General features: G+C 46.6%; 1 non-coding gene and 1 pseudogene across 1 annotated transcript; both read right to left on the bottom strand.

The window, feature by feature from the left end:
- Positions 1-1,741: 1,741 nt before the first annotated feature.
- On the bottom strand, positions 1,742-1,860 carry LOC128100168 (5S ribosomal RNA). The gene has a single exon (XR_008214688.1). It is a non-coding gene; the product is annotated as a 5S ribosomal RNA (ribosomal RNA).
- A 17,527-nt stretch (positions 1,861-19,387) lies between these two features.
- LOC128099911 (28S ribosomal protein S11, mitochondrial-like) lies at positions 19,388-20,114 on the bottom strand (annotated as a pseudogene).
- Positions 20,115-26,852: the final 6,738 nt, after the last annotated feature.

The raw sequence follows: 26,852 nt of genomic DNA on the forward strand, positions 1-26,852 counted from the left end.
AGGCCTCCTTATAGTCAAAGGTCCCACCTCTCAGTATTGTTACAGTGTTGATTACATCACCACCTACATTTGGGAGGAGCTATTAAAACCACAACACACCTCCTTACATGGCTTCAGGCTCTGTAGTGTTGTCTCTTTTCGTGCCTGATATTGGTGTTTGATATCTCTCTCTTTTCTGTTTTTCTCAGACTTGCTGAAAGTCTATCAACTTACTGTTATTTTCAGAGACACTTATTTTTATATTATGTGTATGGGTGTGTGTGATACTAGAGACTTAACTCAGGACTTTGCATTTGCTAAGTAAGTACTCCACCACTGGGCTGTATCCCCAGACTTCTTATTTTTTATTTTGAGACAGGGTCTCACTGAATTGCTCAGGTTGGCTTTGAACTCATTTTTGCCTAGGTAGGCCTTGAACTTGTTATTCTTTTGTTCCAACTTCTTGAGTAGCTGGCGTTGCAGGTGTGCACTACTAGTTCAGGCTTGATTGATGTTTTTGGCCCTGGGGTCATATGCTGGTTCCACAGTCAGAATTATGTCATCTCACATGGTTTTGCCAGAGAACAACTCTACTTTATCTGAAGTTTTTACCTCTTGTATCCACTCTCCAATTCATAGTTTACCATTGATTTCCTCTAGGTGTGTTGCTTTTACCTCATCTTGTTCCCTGTAAGTCACTGTCAGCCACCTGTCACGTCAATCAGATCTGCCCTCAGTCCTACTGGGGAAGTCAAAGGGACCATGGAGTAACCACCCTGTCACTGCTGGGAAATTAATTGGGAATCAAATATTTGCCTACTTCAGGGTGATTTATCACAATTAAAAGGAGTCACTATTTGCCCTTTGGGTCAAGTCAGAGATTTCAAGGGGTTGACTGCTGGAACATGTTAATAAATCAAACTGGGGTGTGCCTTTGTGCCTGGCAGAACTTGTCCGCAGGGACATCCACAGGTGTCCAGAGGAGCTAGTTTAAAGATGGTGGTTAGAAGCATGTTGAGGGCTCTTTCTCATCTGAGAGTCCCTCAGGAGGGTACCATGTTTATAGATCAAATTTCCACCACAGCCAGCTTCTTTTGAGTTATAACTCATTGTTGTTTATCCAGAGAGTACCAGATGTGGCTTAGAATCAGTTCAGAGTTTATGATAGAGTTTATGACACTGGGAACAGCTGAATTGTATGTCTCCAGCTCATGCTCATTTCAAGATGTGCGCTGGTCAGGGTTGGGGAGATGACTCCAGCATGGAAAGTACTTGCCACCCAAACATGAGGACTTGAGTTCAGATCTCTAGCACTGGTGTGAGAAATCCAGCGTGACTGCGGATACCCATAATGCAAGGCCAGGAGGTGGGGGTGGGAGAGTCCCAGGGCTGGCCAGCCAGCAGATCTAGACAATCTGTGAGCAGCAGGTTCAGTGAGAGACCCTGTCTCAAAGGATATGGTGGAGAGTGACAGAGGAAGACAGATAATATTCATATGTGGTCTCTGCACACACATGCACATACCATACACACTGCATTACGAATGTGCATGCTTGTACACACACAGGAGATGTGGGGGGAGGGAGGAAGAGAGGTGTGCTATGGTCACATGCTTGCAGGGCAAAATCACTAGTGGAATGATTTCCCTGTCTCCGTCTGTCTTTCTTTCTCTGCCTCTGTCAGTGCTGGGGATTGAACCTATGGCCTCACAAATGCTAGGCAAGTTTTCTTTTTCTAATTTAATATTAGATAAATATTTCTAAGCCTACAGCACCCGGTATTCCCAGGTGGTCTCCCATCCAAGTACTAACATGGCCTGACCCTGCTTAGCTTCCGAGATCAGACGAGATCGGGCGCGTCCAGGGTGGTATGGCCATAGACGCTAGGCAAGTTTTCTATCACTGACCCACAGCCTAGTTTCTTTCCTGTCCCCACTCTTTAAATATTTTTTTTTTGGGGGGACGCATATAAGTGGCTCTGTAGAAGTCAGGTCCGCTATGACAGCCATATTCTAGTGAGGTGAGAAGAAACCCTGACTTCCCAGTTTGCTGTTGCTTCTGGAGAACTCAGTTCCAGAAACTGCTGACTGCTGGGATTGATTAACCTCCACTAAAGATGCAAATCCAGCAAGGGCAGGAGTCCTCCGACTAGAGCAAACCTAAAAGTTAAAATGCAACAGTGTTGGGGGCACAGGTGCTTATCTTGGGCAAGACTATTGCAGTTCAACTCTTAGGAACATTAGTTTATTTTTAAACATTATTATTATTATTATTATTATTAATTTATTTATGTGTGTGTGTGTGTGTGTGTGTGTGTGTGTGTGTGTGTGTGGCCCAGGTATTTCACAACACACATGTGGAGGTCAGAGGGACAACTTCCAGGAGTTAGTTTTCCCCTTCCTCCATGCGGCTTCTGGGTGTCAATCCACGTCATCGGACTTGGCAGCAAGGGCCTCTACTCACTGAGCTGTGCTGCAGGAACATTAGTCTTAAGGGAAGTCAAGCTGTGCTGTGCCCAAGCTTTCTCAGCCTAAGGGACATTTCTGATGCTTGCCTGCGAGGCAAAAAGGACCTCTGTAGAAGCAAAGGCCAGCAGCTCAGGACGTGATGTGGTGTTTGGAAAGTGGGGAAGGTTTCTTCAATTCCAAAGAAAGGGATGTTTGACGCAGCGTGCTTGAGCACAGCTAGCCTGGCCTGTGACAACTCTCCCAGTGAAATCAGCAGTGGCAGCTCACCTGCCTTCCGGCTGCCTTGGAGACCCTGTGACCTCTCCCCAGGGAAGAAGAGGAAAACCCTTCCATTTGGTTAACAGAAGGACCTGCGTGGTGGCTCTTGGTGCCCTCACCCACTCAGGGGCACGGCCCTGTCCCTGTTCCCCTTCCTGGCTTTACTTCCTGCTGTCCTAGCCATGGGCACCTTTTGGGCCAGCTATTCCCTACAGGTGCCCAGATTTGAGACTCAAATGGTAAAATATACATAACTGGCCATTTTACCAAGTCATCATTTATGAATATAGCTCGATTAATTTGTTTAGTCAGATGTAGAGAGGCAATAAAAAGTGATTGACTAAAAACAATTAAAACAGTAAAAGTAAATTGTTTGTGTCCATTAAAACCTGCTGAGGCCGTCAGTTGAAAATGGTGGGCCTCAACGTGAAAATTAAAACTATTGATTTCCCCCCTTATGTATGGGAATATCAGGGTTCTAATTTGTTTTGTTTTTACTGGCTGAAAGCCCCTGAGGTCGGGATGAAGGGGGGCCTTCAATAAGCTCTTCTGGTGGAGTTAATAAAGATTTGGAAAGACAAATATGATAAGGAATGGCCTCGGTGTTTTAGGGGAGAATTATGTGTCTGATCAGTTCCCAGGTTGTGCCATGGCATGCTAATATTTTGTAATTTATTGCGTTTCTGGGGCAAAATGGAAAATCAAATGCAGAATATATGATATTCATAGGGCTGAAGTTTTAGGGCTTTGCCTTAATTTATGTGAGTGAAATAGGTATTTTTTTTATTATTGTCATTTTATTTTTTTATGTGCTACACTAAATCTTGTATTCCAGGAACTGTTATTTTTTTAGTGTTCAATTAAAATACCAACATAAAAGGAATTTTTATATGGACAGATCTTGACTCCTAATAAGAATACTTGGGGAGAAAGCCCTGTGTGTCAGGTGAGGAACTTTTCAATCAAGAGACCCCCAAAGGCTGTAGAAATGGTGTAAAATGTCTAGAGACCCAGCTCTTGGACTGTCTGGCATTGTGTCAGATTGGACATTTGTCATATTAGGTTTCTGCCACTAATCAATCATATTTTGAGAATGCACACTGTTGTATTTGGTAATTAAGTGAACAATCCATAAATAAATCTGACTTTCTTTGGATTCTTAAATACAAATCAGGCATGAGTTTTGAAGAAAAGGTTGGAAAGCTACACATGCTGCTCTTTGAATGTAGCATTTAAAAAGTAGAAGGGTGCTGTATTGGCTACTTCTCTGGTGCCGCGATAAAACACCAAAGCCAAGGCAATTCATAGAAGGAAGGGTTTATTTTGGCTTCTGGCTCCAGAGGGTGAGAGTTCATAATGGTGGAGAAGCTTGGCAGCAAGCAGCAAGCATGGTGTCTGGAGCAGCAAGCTGAGAGTTCATGTCTTCAATCATGAAGCAGACTGAGCAACTGGAAACGGTCCCAATCTTTAAACTGGTACTAAGTGTTCAAGTCCATGAGCCACTGAGGGACATTCTCATTTAAACCGTCACAGGTGACTTCTTGGGAAGAGGTAGGGACCAGCAGGCATGGGAGGGGGACAAGAGAGGGTGAGAGAGGTTGAGAGGATCAAAATGCATTACACACGTCTATGAAAATGTCACAACGAAACCCATCATTGTGTATAGTTAATGTATGCTAACAAAAAACGGGAAAACGAAAAGGAAATTAGATGAAGAAAGAAAGCAGTTGCTGCGGCTGGGGGCATAGCTCAGTGGCAGAGTGCCGCCCTAGTGTGTGCTGGGTTCCACCCCAGCACCCAAACAAATAAATAGCCCAAATAAGCAATAAAACAAGATCCCAAGTGTGGCGCTGAGTGTGGCTCTCACACACTGATTTCTGAAGTCACAGTGGTTTTCGGTTTGAGAATTTCACTCATGAGCACTGTGGTTACGGCATTCCTGCCCCTCTTCTTCCCCTTCCAACTCCTGCAAGGTCTTTCTAAAAGCTCACAATCTCTTCTTTATTGTTACATGTATAAGTACATGCATATGTATGTGCATGAGTACATACATATACAGCACACATTTATATTTGACCTACTGAGTCCACTTACTTAGCTTTGCTTATATGCATATGTACCCAGGGCTGACCACTCGGGACTGGACACCTACATGGGAGTTCATCACTTCAAGGGAAGTTCAAGTGTATTGCCTTCCTCCTCTTGCTGAATCTGTGGATCAGTTTCTTCCCAGTCCACCATGAGTTGTCTTGGAGACTGTCTACTGTTGTCTGCAGAGGTTGTGGCTTCCTGTGTGACTCTCAAGGACGATGTGTGGGACACTCAGTTCTAAGGCCCTGCCTGTACATGTTCTGTTGTGAGAATGGCTGGCTGAGGCTGGAGCATGTCTTTCATGAAGGAGTTCCAGGACTTCTATTGGGGACCCACCACCACACAGGAGATTTGGCATCTGACACCTCCCAGCCAGAAAGCCTGCTGAGCGCTCAGAATCTCATTCTCATTGTCGCATGTGTGTGGAGGCCAGAGACCACCCTCGACCTTGGGTTTTGAGATAGGGTCTCTCCTTGGTCTGGGACCTGCCAAGTAGGCTAAACTGGGATGACAAGGGCACACTACCACATTCAGGCCATGTCTCAGCTGGTCTTCAGTATATGAAGGAAGCTCAAAGAAGTAAGCTAACGCTAGTGAAGGAATGAATGGGTTTGCCAGGGATGCTGAAGGCAAGCAGGCAAAGAGCAAGAGTGTCCTTTATATGGGCTGCCACCAGGGGGTGTGGCCCAGATTAAAGGTGGATCTTTCCACGTCAAATGATTTAATTAAGAAAAAACCAGCCGGGCGGTGGTGGCGCACGCCTTTAATCCCAGCACTCGGGAGGCAGAGCCAGGCGGATCTCTGTGAGTTCGAGGCCAGCCTGGACTACCAAGTGAGTTCCAGGAAAGGCGCAAAGCTACACAGAGAAACCCTGTCTCGAAAAACCAAAAAAAAAAAGAAAAAACCCAGGCCGGGCGGTGGTGGCGCACGTCTTTAATCCCAGCACTCGGGAGGCAGAGCCAGGCGGATCTCTGTGAGTTCGAGGCCAGCCTGGTCTCCAAAGCGAGTTCCAGGAAAGGCGCAAAGCTACACAGAGAAACCCTGTCTCGAAAAACCAAAAAAAAAAAAAAAAAAACCAAAAAAAAAAAAAGAAAAAACCCTCACAGTTGTACCCAGCCACTTGGGTTTTAATTCATTCCAGATGTAGTCAAGTTGACAACTAAGAAGAGCCTTCACTCCTGGACAGTTTAAGATGGTGACGGGTGAGTAGGGGTTCGGGTGCCTTTGGGATGGAGTGATTAGTCTTATCCATGGGGGACCAAGCCATGTGAACCCTGCTTGTTAGACACCAGAGAAGAGTCAAAACACTGGGTCAGTCTGATGGTCACAGGAGTGCCCAGGGCAGAGGACAGGAGGACCAAGGCCAGTTCTTGCTGTCCATCAGCTTCTAGGAATTTTTTCATGTCTTCTTTTCTTTAAACAAAAAACTGAACTTAGTGACTTATGTAAAATTCATCTTTTCTTCCTTTTCCTTTTTTTAACCCTCCTTCCCTTCTCTTCCTGCCTCTTCCTCCTCCCTACCTCACCCATCCTCCCCACTTCCTCCCTTCCTTCCTCCCTCCCTCCCTCCCTCCCTCCCTCCCTCCTTCCCTCCCTCCCTCCCACGCTCCCTCATCTACCTTCCCTAGCCCTAGCCCCACATTCCCCTCTTTAAACTTTGAAATTAGACATTGTACAGTAAAAAGGCCTCTCTCAGGGCTGATGTGATAGCTTAGCAGGGAAAGGGGCTTGCCACACGAACTGAAGGCTGGAGTTTGGTCCCTAGAACTCACAGAGAGGGAAGAGCCGACCCCACAGAGCTATTCTCTGGCCTCCACACATGTTGCAGGGCATGTGGCCTGTGGATCTCTCTGAGTGTCAGGCTAACCAAGACTCTACATAGTGAGTTCCAGGCCAGTCAGAGCTACGTAGTGAGACATTGTCTCAAAGAACGAAACAAACGACAAGCAAACAAAACCCTCCTCTTTCCCTCAGGCTTCTGGTTTATTGGATAAGTTAGGAGAACATTTATGCAAACTAAGCATGCATTTTTGTGTGTATGTAAATGCATATGTGCTGTGGGATGGTCTGTATGTCAAATGCTCTCATTGGTCAATAAATAAAACACTGATTGGCCAGTGGCCGGGCAGGAAGTATAGGCGGGACTAACAGAGAGGAGAAAAGAGAGAACAGGAAGGCAGGGGAGACACTGCCAGCCGCCACCATGACAAACAGCATGTGAAGATGCCGGTAAGCCACGAGCCATGTGGCAAGGTATAGATTTATAGAAATGGATTAATTTAAGATATATGAGCAGTTAGCAAGAAGCCTGGTACGGCCAAACAGTTTGTAAGCAATGTAAGTCTCTGTGTTTACTTGGTTGGGTCTGAGCAGCTGTGGGACTGGCCGGTGAAAGAGATTTGTCCTGACTGTGGGCCAGGCAGGAAAACTCTAGCTACACATATGTATGCATAAATGCATATCTATCTGTAGCAAGGCATATGAATTTATCTAAATACGTCTGTTTGTCCCCCCTCCTTTTTTTTTTTTTTTTTTTTTTTTTTGGTTTTTCAAGACAGGGTTTCTCTGTGTAGCTTGTGCCTTTCCTGGAACTCACTCTGTAGCCCAGGCTGGCCTCGAACTCACAGAGATCCGCCTGCTTCTGCCTCTCGAGAGCTGGGATTAAAGGCGTGCGCCACCGCCGCCGCTGCCGCCGCCACCACCATCTGGCTGTTTTTCCTTTTTTATTAACACAAGTGATCACATACTAACTACACTGATTTTGTTGAGTTTTTAAGTAGAAGCCAGCGTTCCTTTCCAGGGTGAGCTTGGTGAGCCTTTCTTAACGTTACCCCACCCCCGGTGAGGACGGCACTTCAGCATCTGTAAGAACCTGTCTCCTGGACCATGGGGAGTTCACATGGTTTGAAGACTCACCTTGGGGCTGAATCCACAACAGAGAAAGTGTTGATATTTGTCTCAGACTAAACGGAGACCTCCCCTCCCCAAGCCCAAGGACCTCAAAGCTCCCGTTTTCTATCAATTAACTGCACCAGCTGTATGTCAGTAACCCCACTTCTCATTAGGACTGGGTCTTTTTGGGAGAGCCTTCTATAAACACCCAACCTGGGTTCCGTCCTCCCCATGCCCACTGTGTAGCCCCAAGGCACATGCCTGCCTGTGATAAGTTTAGGTACAGACATGTTTTCCTTTTGGCTCAGCATCGTCCAAGGGTCCTGGTTACCACCTCCCCCACCTGTGTATTGGGCCCAGAATTGTAAATAAACATAGTTTCCTTTGATTCCTGGTTTAATCATTACCCTGTTGGGTGTTTATTATGGCGTGTGTCAGAACCCCCTGGGGAGGGAGCCAGCCTCACAGTGTGAGGTGTTTGGGTCTTGCTGCTGGAATGGAGTCCGTGATTGGCAGCAGGGCCACTACCGGTGGAAGGAACAGAACGTCCTGCATGGTGGTAATCACAGTGCTCAGTCCAGCGGGATCCTGACTGCCTGTGCACTTGTGGGCTCTGGCTTTACTAGATGAAGCCAGTGGCTAAAAGTGGCGGGCGACTCCTTTGGGATGGCTTTAAACAAAGACTCCTTTCGGGATACGTCACCAGCTGCGCCCAGCTATGAAATGCTTTCTTTCATGTCTTTTTTTTGCTTGGTTGATTTTCTAGCACTATGAATCCTCCAGGAAGCTTTGCTAAGGTGCCCATGCTTCTTCACTGGGTGCTATGATTTGAATGTGCCCCTCAAAAGTTCATATGCTGAGAAACTAGTGCCCCAATTCCCTTGTTGGCATTTGGAGATGGGGGTCTTTGGTAATTTTGATCAGAGGAGGACATCAGGGCAGAGCTCTCATCATGACATCAGTGGCTTTGTAAGAAGAGGAAGGGACACACGTGACAGTCTGCTTGCTCGCTCTCCTGTGTGATGCTCTTGCCGCAGGATGTCAAGTTCTCAGAGATCCCAGACAGGTGCAGCGTAATGCTCTTGGATTCCCATCTTCTAGAAAAAAAAAGCCAAGCAAACCTCTCACCTTTGCAGGCTCTCTGGCTTGAGGAATGTTGTCATAGCCACAGAAGACAGATAATGAAGGAAGGTCTGGGGTGGACCTGATTGTCTCACAGGCTTCCATGGGCCCCCTTGTCTTCCATTTGAGATGCATCTACAGTCTGCAGACCACCTGTTAAGTAGCTGTTGAGCAGGCAAAGTTGTATCTGTCCTGGGTACCCTTCCGCCAGCCCTGTTGGAGGTCCTGGCACCGACTGAATGCTTCTGAATAATTCTTGTAGTACATGAAGGAGGCTTAGGGCATGGGAGGGGGGCACATTCTCATCACTGGTCCCTACCCATTCTACCCTGGAAGAAGACAGCCAATGACCTGATGGAGCTTGGCCTGGATCTCTAATTTCTCAGCCTCTAAGAGTGCAGAGGTTTATTCTAGAAATTTCTGTCTACACTGTTCCTCCCTGGCCTGGCCTCCTGTTTTCTGAGTGCTCCTGTGGTCCTGAGTTCGCTTTGTCTTTGCAGCTGGATGGCAAGAGCTGGAGAGAAGGGGGTTAAGGCCTCTGCTAGGATTTGCCCACGGTTCGCAGGATTATGGTGGTTTGAAAACAAGGTTTTTTTTTTTTTTGACATAGTTAGGCATATTTACGGGGGTATCATACTTTTATTGATTCATTTACACGCTGCGAGTGATGAAATCACAGTAAATAGCATAAGCATCACCTGGGCCTTTGAGCATCTCTCTGTGATAAGGGTGTTCACAGTCCTCTCGCCGTTTTAAATATCCAGGTCATTAACTGTCTGTATTCCCCCTACAGTACAGTCAGGATGTGTACCTCTGGTCTAATTGCACCCCAGAACTCATCCAAACCCTTGTCTCCTTCCCCAATCCCCTCTAGCCTCTTGTAACCTTCATTCTGCTTTTTAATTTTCATGAAATGAAGTTTTAACTTTATTAAATCCTACACGTGAGTCATTGAAAGCATTCTGTGCCCACCTTTCTGTGCATGAGATATTCCACTTAACATCATATCTCAGTTCGTCCCTACCGTGACAGGGACAGGATCTCGTCCTTTCTGATGACTGAAGAGTTTTTCTTTGTACATATGTACCATAGTTTCTTTATCCATCCTCCATGGATAGGTACTTCCCTAGGGAAGTACTGTGGAGAACATGGCTGTGTAGACATCTCTGATACACTACACTGGATCCCAACTGCAGCACTCTGACAGGATTTCTGGATCATGTAGTTGTAGCTTGGTCATTTGGCTAGGTTGGATGAACAGTGTCTTCCTGTCCACTCTTCTCTAGCACTGGGCTTGCAGGTGTGTGCTCCATGCCTGATTTTTTATGCAGGTGCTGAGACCTGAACTCAGGTCCTTGCATTTGCATGGCAAGCTCTTTACCCACTGAGCCATGGCCCCGCCCCAAAGTTTAAAATACATTCCCCTTTATTCCTGGCTATTGACTTGTTTGAATCCCTTAAGAATTCTAGGCATTACTCCTTGGTTGGATGAATGGTTTGCAAACCATCTCTTCCATTCTGCTCCATCCAGCATTTTGTGAAAAATCCTCTCCACAGTTTGAGTGATGGAGGGCAGGCAGCTCCTCTTCCCCCTCTCCCTCTGTAGAGGTTGGAACCTGGAACTGGGCTGCGCTATAGCCAGTGAGCTATGTAGAGGCTGCCCCAGCTCCATCAGAAAGCCAGGCAGGCAGAGGTACTCTGGCAGCGAACTTGCCCTGTCTTCTAAGGTCACCTCTATCTGCTTCCGCTTCCTCTGACTCCCTGTTTTATGGTGCCTAATAAAATAGAGTGGTTATTTTACTATTTAATAAATTCTAAGATCAAAGGAAGCTCACTAGTCCTTTCTGCTCCAATTAATTAGCCTTTTCTTCCTCAAATTAGTTTTCTGGTGATGTTCTCAACAGATAAAGGTAATGCCATTTCTTTCTTGCCACGAAGTCTTAGCTTTTGATTCATTCTCAACTTTCAAATAGAAAAGAATGAGATAGAAGTTAGAACACACATGCTTTAAAATGACACGTAAAGGCCCGAGATATGGCTCAGTGGTTAAGAGTGCATTCTGCCCTTCCGGAGGACCCGAGTTTGGGTTATGCTGGGTAGCTCACACCTGCCTGTAACTCCAGTTCCAGCATGTCCAGCATCTTCTTCCGTCCTCCAGAACCACATGTACACACGTGGCATACAGTCACATAGACACTTAACTAAACAGATATATAAGTAACTTTCCCCCTCTTCATTCTCATCTCAATCAAGCATGCAATCAGGCATCTAGAAATCAGGCTGGGTATGGCATACTCCTGTAACCCCAGCACTCCAGAGGCGAGGCAGGAGGGTCTTGAGTTCCAGGCTTGCATGAGCTATCTGGTAAGATCCTGTCTCAAAAACCCCAAATGTACTAAATAAGAAGAATGCCTTCTTGCTTTTCAGTGTGTCACCTGTGGTTTGTAGCAGGGGTGGGCTGAGTGAAGAAATTAAATATAATTATATACTTTTAAAGATCTATCTATCTGTCCGTCTGTCTGTCTGTCTACATGTTTGGCTGTTGATATAATTTTGTGTGTATATGTGACCATGGAAGCCAGAAGAGGGCGCCATATCCCTTGAGCTGGAGTTACAGGTGGTTTTTTTGAGTTGACTGATGTGGGTGCAGGGAGCCGAACTCTGCCCTCTACAAGAGCGGCCCACACTCTTAATCATTGGGCCATTTCTCCAGCCCCAAGATTCAGTTTTGAAATTTGGAACTTCAGTTATTTCCGTGACAAGGTTGTCACCTGTTTCTATGGAGCAGAGTCTGTTCCGAACCGTACCCAAGTGTCCTGCTCCTGAATTACGGCCAAGGTGGCCAACAGCAGTTCCCATCTGCCTGACCTGTGTGATAGCACCAGCATAGCACGTAACCAAGGTCATATTCTTCTGTGCCATTCTGGGCATTGTCATTGAGGCAGGAGCTCTCTGTGGGTGGGTGGGTGGGTAGGTACAAAAACTGCTTTGCTCTGCTCTCTCACAGAAAGGGCTGCTGGAAACCCTGTCTGTCACGGGGCTGATGGGGCTTTTTAACTCTTTGGGGGTTCCCTGCCACTTACAAGTGAAACAGCTTAAAATTGCCTTGGTGGCGACGTAGTAAACCTCTTAGGTCAGGGTAGAGAAGTTACAGAGTTCCATACATGAATATCTTCTTGGGCTGTTCGGTGACGGGGGTTTCTGCAGCTAAAATAACCCTGGAAGATCATGAGAATGTTCGGGGCTATCAACATGCAAATACTGGCAGGAAAACAGCAGCGGACCCTGTCTCGGGGACTTGAAAGGGTGCTTGGCTGCTGTTATCTTCCCGGAAGCTACAGGCACTGAGCCAGCCCGGCCTGAGCCTCCCCCTTGTAGACACCAACTCCTTTTGGAAAACACAGCAACAAATATGTCCAGGTCAGGCTCTCTCTTTGATTTTTCTTCTTTTCACCAAAGTTTTGACTAAAGACAAACACCCTGGTGTTTGGCTCCTGAGGTGTATTACTGCTCTGCTCCCCCTTGGTGGAGGCTGGACCATCCTGTTAAACTAATTAGTCCCTTTGAAGTCCCAACCCCTTCCCCTTGACTGTCTCACATTAAGTGGGTGGTCTCCTGGCTGCGCAAGCTTTCTTTATTTTTTAATTGTTAAAAAGAAGCTTGTGTGCCATGCATATGGGAAATTTACTTAGGTGGAAAGTGTACTTACATCTGCAAGTTCCTTTGAAGTGTATTAAAAAAAATTAGATGGATTGGTGAATCAATAGCAGTATGAATAAATGGGATAAAGCAGGGACAGCCAAATATTAATTGTGGAGTCTGTATGGCAAGCATATATAGATGTCCACTGTGAAATTCAACTTTTATGTATACATGGAATTATTTATAAATAGATATTGGGTAGAGGGGCATCATGCTGCATTCCCACCTAAATAAAACCCAGGCTCACGAATACTTGAAACTCTTGATCCAGAAAGTCTTGATTTACCTGCTAACTCAGAAGGTGTTAATGACCTCAAAACTATGGGGAATTAAAAACACAACAACAGAAAAAAATAGGGGCCGGAGAACTGGCTCAGTGGGCAAAGTGCTTGCCGTGCAATCACCAAGGCCAGAGTTCGGATCCCCTGCGCCCATGAAAAAATCTGGGTACAGCAGCAAGCATTTGTAATCCTAGAGCTGGGGTCACAGAGACAAGTGGATCCCCAGAACATACTGACTGACCAGCCTCACCCAATCAGTGAGCTGCAGGCTGTGTGAGAGACTGTGATTCAAAAAGAGGAACGACCGAAGAAGATGCCTGAGTGCAATGTCTAGCACCCACATGCACAGTCACACATGTGCACATGCTCCCACATGCACATGTGCACACAAACGTGTACATGGGCATATACCATGCACACACACACACAAATAAATGAGAAGTTCTCAATTAACGTACATTCTTTTGGGGGGCTGGAGTGGTGGTGGCTCAGGGGTTAAGAACACTCGCTGCTTTGGCGGCACCTATATCAGGTCGCTCACAACGACCTCTAACTACACCTCCAGGAGATTCAATGTCCCCTTTTGGCCTTCATGGACACCTTCATTCATGTGCACATACAGGCAAACAGGCACACACACACACACATGAAGAAGAATGAAAGAACCTTACAAACATACATTTCCTTTTCCTTTCAATGCACACATTTAGAAGTTAACTAGACATAATAAACTCCTGCCTTGTCTTAAAATGTAAGTTAGCGTTGCATTAACTTACACAGTGAGCCCCCTCCCTACATCTCTCTCTTCCCACCATAACCCTTTTCCTCCTTGTAAGCACTCTCTGCAGACTTGATTCTGTGTGTCTTTCAGCTGTCCATGGTGGTGGGGGGGTAATGCTCACAATTTGCTTTTGTTACATAGGATGGGCAGACATCGTTCTGTGGCACTGCTCATGAGTCTACCACCCATTTCTGCTGGAGGCTCTATATTAATCAAGTTCTCTGAGTATGATGTAATTGGCGTAGCCAGTTTTTGATTGACAGATGTAGCAACCTCCCAGGGAAACCATGACAAACCACCAAGGACCAAGAACATGAAACCACAGATGTAGTGTCTCACAGTCTGGAGGCCGGAAGTCAGCTAGGAAGTGGACTCGGTCTCTGAGAAGTGCTTTTTCCTTGGTGTACAGAGACACCATGCTGCGTCCTCATGTGGCCTTTCTGTCCTGTGATTCTTCTTTGTCCTTTGAGAAAGTTCAGCTCTGTGGGATTAAGGCCCCAGGCTTCATCCCTAAACTATTAAAAATGACCTGAAAAGTTTCCCACATAGATTGTTTTATATATTACTCAGGGGCCTGAGTTCAATCCCCTCATCTCACATGGCAGAAAGAGAGAACTGACTCCTGCAAGTTGTCCTCTGATCTGTACACACATGTTGTGGCACAAGTCTGCCTCTCCACCAACAAAATAAGTAAAATTTAAAAAAATGAAATGCATTTTAAAAAGATGGCTTGAATTGGCATATGTGAGTTCCTTTTGCATCCTAGGGCTGTATGGGGAAGATGAGAGAAAATTGGTAAATTACATGGTAGTAATTACAGAAGTAGACATGGTTTAAAATAATTGCCTGAGAGTGAAAGAGAGGTGGCATGTAAGTATTATTTTTATTATGTGTCCTGCTGTGCTGGGATTTTTTAAAAGTTATATGTCTAAATTATTTTTGCAAAATTAAAATATTTAAGAATGGATTTTTAAAGCAGGATGTGGGAGGCAGAGGCAGGAGGATCTCTGTAAGTTCAAGGCCAGCTTGGGCTACATAGTGAGACCTTGTCACCAAAAACGTAACAAAACAAACAACTCCCTGCAAACAGAACAAAAGAATGGACTTTTACTAAAATACAAAGAATGGTAGTGTAAGTTAAAGTAACGAGTTACGTCTGTAACAAAATGCTTAATTCCTAAGGTGCGTTTTGCTAGGCATGCAGCTCATGGCAGAGCACTTGTCTACCAGAGTAAAGTCCCTAGGCTCAACCCCTAGTACCACATGCGGCATATTTTTTCTTCTCCACACGGGCTTTCTATATTTCTACCTTAACCATAGGACCCGAACGCATACAGGAGCTTTGTGGGCTCTTTTAATACAAGGTCTGCTACAGGGAAAGAGAGTGCATCGTCAGCCGGTTCATCTCTGCAGTTGCTAAGTGAAGATGGGCTCCTGGAGGAAACCAGCATCTACTGGTGTCCATAGCAAACTTCAAGAGGCTTTCTGGTCACCTGACTCCCCCGTTTTAATAATGATATGTGGAAAAGCTCCAGTCTCTTCCATCTGCCAATCATTGGCCAAGCGGTTTGATTGAAGACACAAGGAATAGGACCACTTGATCTGGCTATCCACGAAGCACAAACGACAGGCATATGAAGAAAAATTATGGAAGCCCTCAGTGGCTGCATGACCTTCAGCTAGGGAATGGCCAAGAGGCATTTGAAGAGACCCATGTGGCATCTTCACCCACTGACCTAAGTGGACTCCTTGTGACTTTGAATTCATGGTATACCTGTTTATCAGGCATGGCCAAAGGATGGTTGTGATCGGCAGAGCTGTCTGTAGCTGTTGTGCTCAGGGCAGGGGCTACAAGGAGCAAACTGCAGGGTTTGCAAAGAAATCGGGTTCAGATTTGGAGTGTCTTTATTTATGTGCCGTACGGACTTATTGTTGGTTGTTGTTTTTTTTACCCTTTTACTCTTTGATCTTTGTTCTTTACTCTTTTGGGGGCCCGCCACCCAGCTCCCAAATAAATCACACACGAGGCTTATATCACTTATGAATGCCTGGCCTTAGCTTGGCTCATTTCTAGCCAGCTTTCCTTAACTTAATCCCATCTGCCTTTTGCCTCTGGGCCTTTTTCTTTTCTTACTTTGTATATCTTACTTTCACTCTTACTCCATGGCTGGCTGTGTGGCTGGCATCCTCCTTTCCTTGTTCTCTTTTTCTCGATCTCTCTTCCCAGATTTCTCTTTGTATTTATACTCTCTGCCTGCCAGCCCCGCCTATCCTTTCTCCTGCCTTGCTATTGGCAGTTCATTTCTTTATTAGCCCAGTCAGGTGTTTCAGACAGGCAAAGTAACACAGTTTCACAGAGTTAAACAAATGCATCATAAAAGAATGCAACACAGCCGGGCGGTGGTGGCGCACGCCTTTAATCCCAGCACTCGGGAGGCAGAGGCAGGTGGATCTCTGTGAGTTCGAGGCCAGCCTGGGCTACAGAGTGAGTTCCAGGAAAGGCGCAAAGCTATACAGCGAAACCCTGTTCCGTAAAAACCAAAATAAATAAATAAATAAATAAATAAAATAAATTAAAAAATTATAAAAAAAGAATGCAACACATCTTTGCATCATTAAAGAAATGTTCCACAGCATAAACAAATGTAACACATCCTTAAATTAATATTCCACAACACCAACTAGGGAGACTTCTAACTCCTTTAAGGCTTGTGTTGCTACCTGTCCAAGGAGAACTTGGTGAGGGTCCCTAGGAGGCTCATGGGAGTGGTTCCTGGCATCTGGGGAACAGATGGTGGATGCATATTTAAGTAAGGAGAGCTGTCCTCCTCCTGGCTACATATTACCTGAGGGTCTTTGTAAAAAACTTGCCTGAGGCTATTAGAAGTGGAAGGTTTTGAGGTGGCAGGAATCTAGAAGAAATAGTATTTAGAAAAAACAAGAACAAGTACAGCAAACCCACCCCTATCCCTTCACTCTCTACCCCCCACCCCACCCCACCCCTCCCAGTACCAGTTACCCTTCTTGTTGCTGTGCGAAAATACCTGACAGCAGAAACTTAAGGAAGGAGGATCTCATGCAGCCCAGGCTGGCTTTGAACTCACAGCAATGATCTTGAACCTCTGGTTCTTCAGCTTTCACATCCTGAGTCCTGGGATTAAAGGTGTGTTCCACCATTCCTAGCTTTATATGGTTCTGGGAATGGAACCAAGGACTTCACGAGTGCTAAGAAACACTCTGTCCGCTGAGCTACATTCTCAGCTGCTGGCTTACATTTTTGGTGTAGGGGAGGCATGATGGTAGGAGTATGAGGAGCTGGTCACTTTGAGTCCATAGTGAAGAAGCAAAGAGAGGTGAATGCTGATGCCCAGCTTGCTTGCTCTATTTGGTTCATTTTGGAAGCCTAGCCTTCAGGGTGAGTTTTTCCACTTCCATGAAACCTCTCTGGAAACATCCTCACAGACACCCCAAGAGGTGTGTCTCCTAGGTAATTCTAAGTGCAGTCAGATTGACAACCAAGATGGACCGCCCTACCTACAAAGCTGATCTTAGCTGATTCGAAGAGACAGGCTGAAAACCAGTGAATAGAAGATAAAGTGGTGGATAAATTGGGAACAGTCAAACTCAGAAGTCGCCAGATTTGATGAATTGTGCTGGTGAAAATATTAGTCAGGTGCCAGTCTGGGCGCTGTTTTATTTTTTAGAAAATCAAAGTGGATTCAAAGTTGCCTTGTAATCTTTTATTTCACTCACTTGAGTTTTTCTTTTTTATTGGCGTGTATTCATTGCATAGTATGCGGTCATGGTCAGGGACATTCCCACGTGCATATACAATATGTCTTGACCACGTTCTTCTCCAGCTTCTCCAGCATCCCCATCTCCCCCTCTCCTTTTGTTAATTCCTTTTGTTCCCTAGAGAGTCTTGCTTCCACTTCTATGTCATAGACACATAGATGGTTCTGTGTTTCCATATAAAACACAGGTCCAGGGCTGGAGAGATGGCTCATGGGTAAGAGCACCTGCTGCTCTTGCAGAAGACCTGGGTACATGCTTCCTGAAGGGACAACCAGCTTAGTTTGTTGGGGACTGTCTCAGCTCTTTTTACTTCTTTCCTTCAATAAGTCCAAGATTTTTTTCCCCCTTTGCAATTAACCTTTATTTTAAACTTCATCTCTGGTTTCTTTAGCTCATTTGTGTTCCACTGAATGAATTATGCATAACTAGTACCAGATTTGTGTGTGTGTGTGTGTGTGCATGTGTGTGCGCCGAAGGAGCTTAAAATAGTAAGAGCCAACTCTCACCAACCTTGTAAATTAGACCATGAAAATTGTCATAGGAAATAGAGTGTAATTTTAAATTTCATCCTTTCCACAGGTTGACAAAACCATCTTTCCCTTATCATTAGAGGGTTCCTTTACTTCTCGAACTTGAGGTGACATTTAGGATTCTACCGTTGGCACCTGTTATTGGGGAGACAGTTGGTTTTTCCTTCCATGGGATTTGGACAAGGCCTTGACTGGTCGTTGTCAGGCTGGGCTGTCAGCTTTAAGCTGGTTTAAGATGCCGGGGAGGATTTCTGTCAGCTGCTTTGTCTCTGAGTGGCCCTTAGTGCTAAAAATAATCCTTCTCCAGGTGCTTGCAATCCAGGCTTCTTGAATTCCCGAAGCACTGTGTACCTCTGGTTTCACTGGGGATGCAGAAGCACCCCCAGCCATTTGCCAACAAAAGCACATGCCAAACCCACAGCACAAGGCTCTTGGGACTCCTGGGATTCCTCTCCGAGTGCCATAGGGCTATGTGGAGACTGGAGGTGAAGATGCTACATGGGATAAGAATGGTGCCAGCTAAGGTGACACATCACCTATCCCCCCCCCCCCTGCCCCAACAAGCAAATTTGAGGAAGCTGCTGACCAGCGCTGATTCCTGACCATCTTTAGAGGAGCTCACAGACTGTCCAGTCCCACCCTGAGTGTCTCTCCTCGGCTTTCCTTGGCTTCTGTGCACATTGATTTCTCTTTACTTTGTAAGAAATCTACACTTTACTCACAGTTTTCTTGCTTCAAATTCATTTTTTTCCTCATTATTTGCAGCTAAGCCTCCCTAGGAGGCGTGTGTTTCTCTTCATCTTTCCTGGCTCTCCAAGGCTGCCTGGCAGCTGTTTCCCAGATGCTGAGAGCTGTTGACCTGGCCTCGTGAAATATGAGGCTTTTCTAGCTTCTTGGGGACACTGAAAACTGTTCCTCCTTCTGGAAGCTTCTATTTTCTCCAACTTAGTGGTGCCAGGAGCTGTCGATTCACCTCTCTTCCTTTCCTTTTTAGGTCCCTCTTCCTGTTTTTGGTATCCAGGAATGAGACCAAGTCGTGGGGCATGTTAGGCGAGCGCTCTACCTCTGAGCTGTTCTGTCGCCTGTGTTCAGTCTGTTCCTGCTGATGAGAGCCCCTACCCACTAACACTCAGAAGCTTCTCTTCATTTCTTTCTGCCCTTCTTTCTAGGATCATTTGCATTGCTGAGCTTATTTCTGGATGCTGATGGGAATGAGGCTTTTCTTTCCTGTACAGCTGGTGGCTTTCCCCTAACTCCATCACTGTCATGGTCTTCAGTTATCTACCAGAGCAAGACATCCTTGACCTGTGTATGAATTGTTACAGTCTCATCATCATCTACTTCCTCTTCCTTCTCTTCCTCCTCTTCCTCCTCCTCCTCCTCTTCTTTTTTTTTTTTTTTTACACAGAACAGTCTTTTATTGTCAGAGCACAGCCGCAGTTATACTTTAGTGCCCACCCCATCATGTCCGTGAGAGGAGACCCTCCAGGGCACTTTCAGCTCCAGGTGCAAGCAGGAGCAACACTCCCCTCCGGAGGGCTTGAGAGCGGCCAGCTCCAGCAGCTCCCACAGTGGGCTTTTGCAGGATCCACTTGGAGTGGAGACTTTAGGTCAGCTTCCAGTGCAGGGTTCCTTCCCATCACAGCCTTCGAGCCTTCCGGGGCCGGCAGCCATTGTGTGGGACAGGAATGTTGTCTGTGACTGAGATCACTTCCAGACACCCCATGGTCAGTCCTTTGATGGCAGACCAGCTGGTCCCAAGCCTTTCACTACAACTCTGATGTGGGTCACTCCCTTTCCCGTGGCTTTCGCTGCCCTGCCGTAGCGATGCCTGCTGTCTGGGCTGTGATGCCCCTGCCCTTCTTGGCATTTCGAAAGCCTTCTGTGCCACAGGAGGTACGGGCCAGGGGCATGTTAGTGGCAGACACCACCTGGATCTGTGTGTTGTTGTGGGTTGCTTTAATGTATGCAACTGGGACCTCCTCAAATCTCATCCCTGCCCACCGCAGAGAGCTTTCCTGTCCTGGAGCTGGAGGGTAAATGCTGAAGAGGCTCGGAGCTGCTTCCTTCTGAATCTTCTGCTGGGCAGCCTCGTTTTCTAACCTCGGGGCTCCAGTGTGGATTGTCTGAGCTGGGGCAACGGCCACAAGCCTGGTCATCCCAGGTCCAGCCCAAGACCGCAGGAGCCATGACCCGGTGGTTCTTACAACCTGCATGACTGAAATGGACTCTCGTCAGCTCCCGTCCGCGGCGCCCGGCCTTGCTGGAGTCAGCACCATGAGCCTCTCCCTCTCCCAATTGCAATGGTTCGTTCTCTTCTTTTTTTTTTTTTTTTTTTTGGTTTTTCGAGACAGGGTTTCTCTGTGTAGCTTTGCGCCTGTCCTGGAACTCACTTGGTAGTCCAGGCTGGCCTCGAACTCACAGAGATCCGCCTGGCTCTGCCTCCCAAGTGCTGGGATTAAAGGCGTGCGCCACCACCGCCCGGCTCGTTCTCTTCTTTTTAAGATAGGGTTTCTCTGTCTAGCTTTGGAGCTTGTCCTGGACCTCACTCTGTAGACCAGGCTGACCTCTAACTCACAGAGATTCGCCTGCATCTGCCTCCTGAGTGCTGGGATTAAAGGGGTGCACCACCACTGCCTGGCCTCTTCTTCTTTTTAAAGATTTATTTTCAAAAAATTATGTGTATATTTGTGCTTGTATGTGGGTATGTGTATATGGGTTCCTGTAGAGGCCAGAAAAGGCCATTAGATCCCCTAGGGCTAGAGTTATAGGCAATTGTTAGCTGTCTGATGTGAGCACTGGGAACAGTATCAGGGCCTACAGAAGCTCCCTAAGTAAGGCCTTACTCAAGGTCAGAGAGTCTTTGCCCAGCAGGGCTACATAATGGGATGATTTGGTTAAGGGCGTGATTACCAGGTGTTTTGAAGGGTCTACACTTGTTGATACTTTATACCTTGGCCTTTTGCCCCTCCCCTTGCTAATGTATAAAAAGCCCATCATGAATAAAGTTGAGGCTGCTGGGTATTGACCCAGGGCCCTCCTGAAGCTATCCTGTGTCTCTGTCTTTCACATCATCTCCATCTATACTTCTAATACTTCCTCATTCCTCTCTCATCCCTCCAAGAACCCTTCGACAGGTCAGAGCTGGCCTCTGACAGAACAGAACTTGGGTTCTCTGCCTGCAAGAGCAGTTAACCTCTGAGCCATCTCTGCAGCCCCATACAAGTTCTTCTTTTACAGCACATCATGGGCTTGCCCACAGCTCAGTGTGGACAGTCCTGTTTTCCTCTGTCCCCTCATTACTCATGACTGGCTGCCTTGCAGGAGGCTCTGTTGTTCGGTGGGGACTCTCCCATGAGAACCCTGCTTCTGTGGTATGGTTGAGGGGGGTCTATATCTTTAAGACACTTTGAGTACAAACATGGTACCACTACTTAGCAGACCAAAGCATTCTGTTCTCTAGTGTCCGGATGGTCAGTCATGAAACCTCTGGCTACTTGCCAGTGCTGGAGAACTCAGTTGCAGCTCTGAGATGGGCTGACATTTGATTCTGGCTGGTCCTTTCACTCGCAGTGGGTCAGGGAGGAGAGTCTGCTATAAACGCAGCACTGTATAAACATATCCTCGCAGCAACTGCTACTGGCACAGAGTTCAGAGCTTAATAACACCATCGATTCCCAGTCTGCTTCCAGACCAGTTTGGTCTTGACCTCCCCAGGTTGGAGCTCAGACTCTGTGGGAGTTGAAGGAATTTCCTCACTTTTGAGGTCAAAGGGTCCTTGTTTCATTCTGAGTATCACTAGCCTCCTGGGGCCTCCTAGACCCAGGGACAGACAGGAGACCAGGAAGAAAAAAAACCTTCCAGCCATCACAGCATGGGTGGGTGGGGGGGGGGAGAGGGGGCAATGCTACTGCCTGAGAGGAACTGGTGGAACCCTTACAGTGATGGGCAGAATTTGATGGCATGGAGTGGGCAGAAACAGGGCTGCAAGATGACCTACTATTTGTATGGTACAGTTCTACACAGTGGTGAATTGCTCTGAATGCTACTTAAGTCCTAAATGCCAAGCTTGGCATATATATGGGCAAAGCCCCTATGTAGTCACACATTCTTTTTTATATGACAAAACTTTGTGTGTGTGCATGAGTGTGCATGCACATGGGTATGGTAGCCAGAAGTCAACCTTGGATGTCTTCTGAGTCATCATCCACCTTGTTTTTGAAGGCAGGATTTCTCACTGACGTAGAGCCCACCAATTCAGCTAGGCTGGCTAGCTGGTGAGTCCCAGGGATCTGCCTGCTTCTACCTCCCCAGTGTTGGGGTTGTCAGTGCAGGACACACACTCAGGTTTTTAAATGTGGATTCTGGGGCCTGAGTGGTCCTCATGCCTGTGTGGGAAATTCTTTATCCATTGAGCCATCTCCCTAGCCCTGACAAAACTTAAAAAGGAACCCATTTTAACCCATTTTAACAGCTTGAACATATGCTGTACTCTCCAGTAACATTGCCAAGAGTTTAGCATTGTAGAAAATGGAAGCCCTTAGTATCCGGAGTGTCAATACCACATACCCAGTCTGTCCTTAATGAGAAATTCTATTGTGATGGTCCATGTATGTTCATGAGAGCCTAGATCAGTGCTTCCGAGTGTTGTCAAATTCCTCAATGTTTAATGACAAATATATGATTTTATTTTCAACCACTACCTTTTTTTTATTCTGCATATTACAGTTAGGTAATCACATTAATTAAAAAAAAATGTACATGTTGGAAGGTCAAGATTTTAAAGGAGAGGTAGGTGTCTCCAAGGCTTACATTTACTTGGAGACTGGGGATTTGCTCCTGTGACTGAAGGGACAGTGACAAAAATACTATAATTCCCTAATTCCAAGGAGACCATTTCTTCATATTTTAATAATGTTACAGTCATGCTTACTAGGCTGATGTGAGTGCTTTGTTGCTGTGGCAATTAATTAGAAAATCAATGCACCACCTTGAACAATCGCATTAGGATGTATGGAGTCTGGGGTTTGTATCTTGAAAGTTTTTCATAATTTAGGCTTGTTCATTTTCTTTGTCTCTCTCACGTAAAACCCATTCCCCCCCCCTTTTTCCTACCAATGTGTGGATCATGATGTGTGGGACTTGTATGTTTATACTAAACTGATAGAAGCAGCAGTGGATTCGGGTTGTGTTCCACTTCTGGGTGGGAAGGCAGCTTCATGTGGTTAGGATAATGGCCCTGGAGCTAACTCTCGCTCTGCTTCTTCCTAGTTATGGAGGCCTAGCATCTTCAACTGTGAGTGAGGGGGCCTGCTGAAGGAGATACAGGCAGGAGTGGCCTCGCTGCTGCCCTGTGCTGTCTCCATCAGGGAGTGCAGAATAACACACGGTCAGATGAAACCACACCACACCTTGGGACCTTTGTTTACCAAGCAGTCACAGGCAGAGGACAGTGCGTCTCCCCCATTCTGCTGGTGGGGGAAGCTCTCAGCACTCCGCCATTTTCAGTGCTTCTGGCCAGCACCTTTCCTGCACGTTTGATTCTGGGCGCTGCTCTGGTCATCACTAGGCAACTGCAAACCCTTCTGGAACAGCAGGTGGACCCGTGCACCAGTCCAGGCACCACAGCTAGGGGGGCAGATCCAGCAGATTCCCCCAGATTCTCACACCTTGTTGAAGGGGGAGGACACCCCGCTAACATCTTAGCCACAGTCCTTTGATGTTACCTGCCAAGTTCTTGAGCATTCATTATGCCATTTAGTAAGCCATTAATTTTACCAGTCAGTCTGTTTTTGACGTTCATTATGCTAAGGAGCCCAACCTTGAGTGTTGATGGAAATCTGGATAAAGAAACTCTTGTGCTCTGGAGAAGCCCTTCTGACAGGAGGGTAGCTAACCACTTCTAGGCATGATTCTCTCTCTCTCTCTCTCTCTCTCTCTCTCTCTCTGTCTACCTGTCTCTCTCTCTCTCTCTCTCTTTTTGTATGTGTGCATGGCTAGATGTGGGTATGCATGCATGTGGAGGTCAGAGGCCAACCTTGGATGTCATGCCTCAGGTGCTGCTCACCTTGGTTTCTGAGAAAGCCGCCCCCCCCCCATTGGCTAGGAACTCACTGAGAGGTTAGGCTGCCAGGCCAGGGAGTCCCAGGCATCCACTTGTGCTCCCCTCTCCAGCACTGGGATTACAAGTGCATGCCACGTGGCTGGTTTTATATAGATTCTGGGGTTGAACTCAGGTCCTTGCACTTGCCTGGCAAACATTTTACCAACTGAGCTATTTCCCCAGGCCTGAATGTGATTTGTTTGTTTTTTTTTTTTTTTTTTTTTTTTTTTTTGGTTTTTCGAGACAGGGTTTCTCTGTGTAGCTTTGCGCCTTTCCTGGAACTCACTTGGTAGTCCAGGCTGGCCTCGAACTCACAGAGATCCGCCTGGCTCTGCCTCCCGAGTGCTGGGATTAAAGGCGTGCGCCACCACCGCCCGGCGATTTGTTTGTTTTTAACCAATTGGCTATAGAGTTAAAGCCGGACAAGCTGCCCCTTGCTTCTTGTTACACCACCCATGTGGAAGCACTTGAAAGTGAATTCTGGACCTGCACACCTTCCGGCTGCCGTGATTCCCATGAGCTAGTTCGTGTAACGTATACCAGCTACATCGGGACTCCTGTGTGAGCAAGTGGCAGGTCATCGTTATCATCGTCATTACTTTGGCCTATTTGCCAGTTTGGAGTCCTAACATGCTTATGAGTCTTATCTTTGTTCCCCAACAGTTCCCCACAGGAAGGTAGGGTACAGGGCTGGAGGGATGGCTTGGAGGCTAAGTACCAGCTCCTTTTCCAGATGACCAGGTTTGTTTCCTAGCACTCACATGCTGGCCCACAACCTTCTGTCACTTGAGTTTCAGGGTATCCAACACCCTCTTCTGACATCCAAGGGCACCAGGCACACATGCAGTGTACAAATATACATGTAGATCAAACATCCATATACATAAAATAAAATGAAAATAGTCTTAAAAAGAAGTTGGTTACAATATACATTATATACAGACTGGGTATTTGTGAATTCACTCTACTTGCTAAAATTTATTGTAATCCCAAAGTCAGTATTTAAGGGGTTCTCCTGGCCATTTGTGGACATGGACAATAGTGGAAAATTTTAGTTGCCCAGTGGGAATGTTTCTAGATGAAGGGACACTGGCACTTCCTCATACAGTAACAAATGTTGCTTCTGTGGTCTGTGGAGAGGCATGTTTTTCTCATTTCTTTGTGGCTTTTTTGGATTGCTCATTTATTGGTGTTTTCTCTGTTAAACCAGCCTCTTTCTAAGCCATCGCCGTGCTGAGGTCCAATCTAGTGTTGAGATTGTGAGGTGCCCCGTGGAGGTGCTCACAGTCAGGCCTGAGCTCCGGCTCTGCTGACTTGCCCACTATCAGTCAGAGCTGGTTAAAGATAAGCTATCTGGCCAGAAATACACGGAAAATAAGGATACACATTGATGAGTTTATGAAATATTATGACCAGACACCATACTGTAGGGTCCTAACCCTCTTTCCCCTAGGTACCATGTCCCTGTATTCACTAATACAACATTTGTGGCAAATTTGTCCAGCATACCACTGGGAAGGATGGACTGTACCATCACCAACTTCCTCCTCCTCCTCTTCCCTTTTCTTTTGAGGCAGGGTCTCACTCAATAGCCATGGCTGGCCTGAAACTCACTATGTAGACCAGGCTGGCCTCAAAACTCACAGAGATCCTCCTGCCTCTGCCTCCCTTCCCCAAACACAAATGCTGAAAGATTGCAGTCAGAGGGTGTTACAGCCCAAGCGTTGCCCACCATTTTAACATTCTCTTTGGAGAATTTTGTTAGTAGACCCCGCCTGGCCCAGCACAGCCTTCCCTGGTGGCTTTGTCCAACTTTGACTTTTGGGGAGGAGAATTTGGGACCTCACTGTTTTCACTGAGGAGGTTCCTAGAATCTGCAGTCCATTTGGTTTACCATCCTAATAAATGTTCTGCAGCGAGAGGGAGGGGCAGCCAGCCTCATCCTCCCAAAGTGTGACCGGCCTCACAGGGGACTGCACCATTTTCTCCAAGGAATTTCTGGCTTTGCCTTAAGGGCCTCATCAGTGAAGAAAGAATTGGAAACTTGGTAGCATCATAGACATTTAGTCTCTGTCTGTGGCCTGTGCCTTAGTCCTTAGTTGTGGATGTTATAACACAGGACCATGGGCTGGGAGGCCCAGAGACAACATAAATACGTTTCTCACTGTTTGAGAGGCTAGAAATTGGAAGTCAGGATAACGTCCCCTCATGAGTACACAGCAAGAAGCAACAGCCTGCATCTAGAGATACCTCAGCTGAACTAGCTGCAGGTGAACTAGCTGCAGGTGAACTGGCTGCAGGCTGAACTGGCTGCAGGTGAACTGGCTGCGGGGTGAACTAGCTGCAGGTGAACTGGCTGCATGTGAATTAGCTGCATGTGAACTAACTGCAGGTGAACTAGCTGCAGGTGAACTAGCTGCAGGTGAACTGGCTGCATGTGAACTAACTGCAGGTGAACTAGCTGCAGGTGAACTGGCTGCATGTGAACTAACTGCAGGTGAACTGGCTGCAGGTGAACTGGCTGCAGGTGAACTAGCTGCAGGTGAACTAGCTGCATGTGAACTGGCTGCAGGTGAACTAGCTGCATGTGAACTGGCTGCAGGTGAACTGGCTGCAGGTGAACTGGCTGCAGGCTGTTGTCTTCTTGCTGTGTGCTGTGAGGGGAAGTGGCAAGGGCCTGTTTTATATGGGCCTGATTCTATTCATGAGAGTGAATGTTCACACAATCACCTTCCCAAAGCCACACATCCTGCCACCATATCCTCAGGGAACGGAGAAGGGACCTTCCTTCCTTCCTTCCTTCCTTCCCTCCATCCTGGCTGTCTTTCTGTCTTTCCTCTTCCTTTCCTTT

The sequence above is a fragment of the Peromyscus californicus genome, unplaced genomic scaffold (assembly GCF_007827085.1).
Source record: "Peromyscus californicus insignis strain IS unplaced genomic scaffold, ASM782708v3 Scaffold_6__1_contigs__length_162567912, whole genome shotgun sequence".
Lineage (NCBI taxonomy): Eukaryota > Metazoa > Chordata > Mammalia > Rodentia > Cricetidae > Peromyscus > Peromyscus californicus.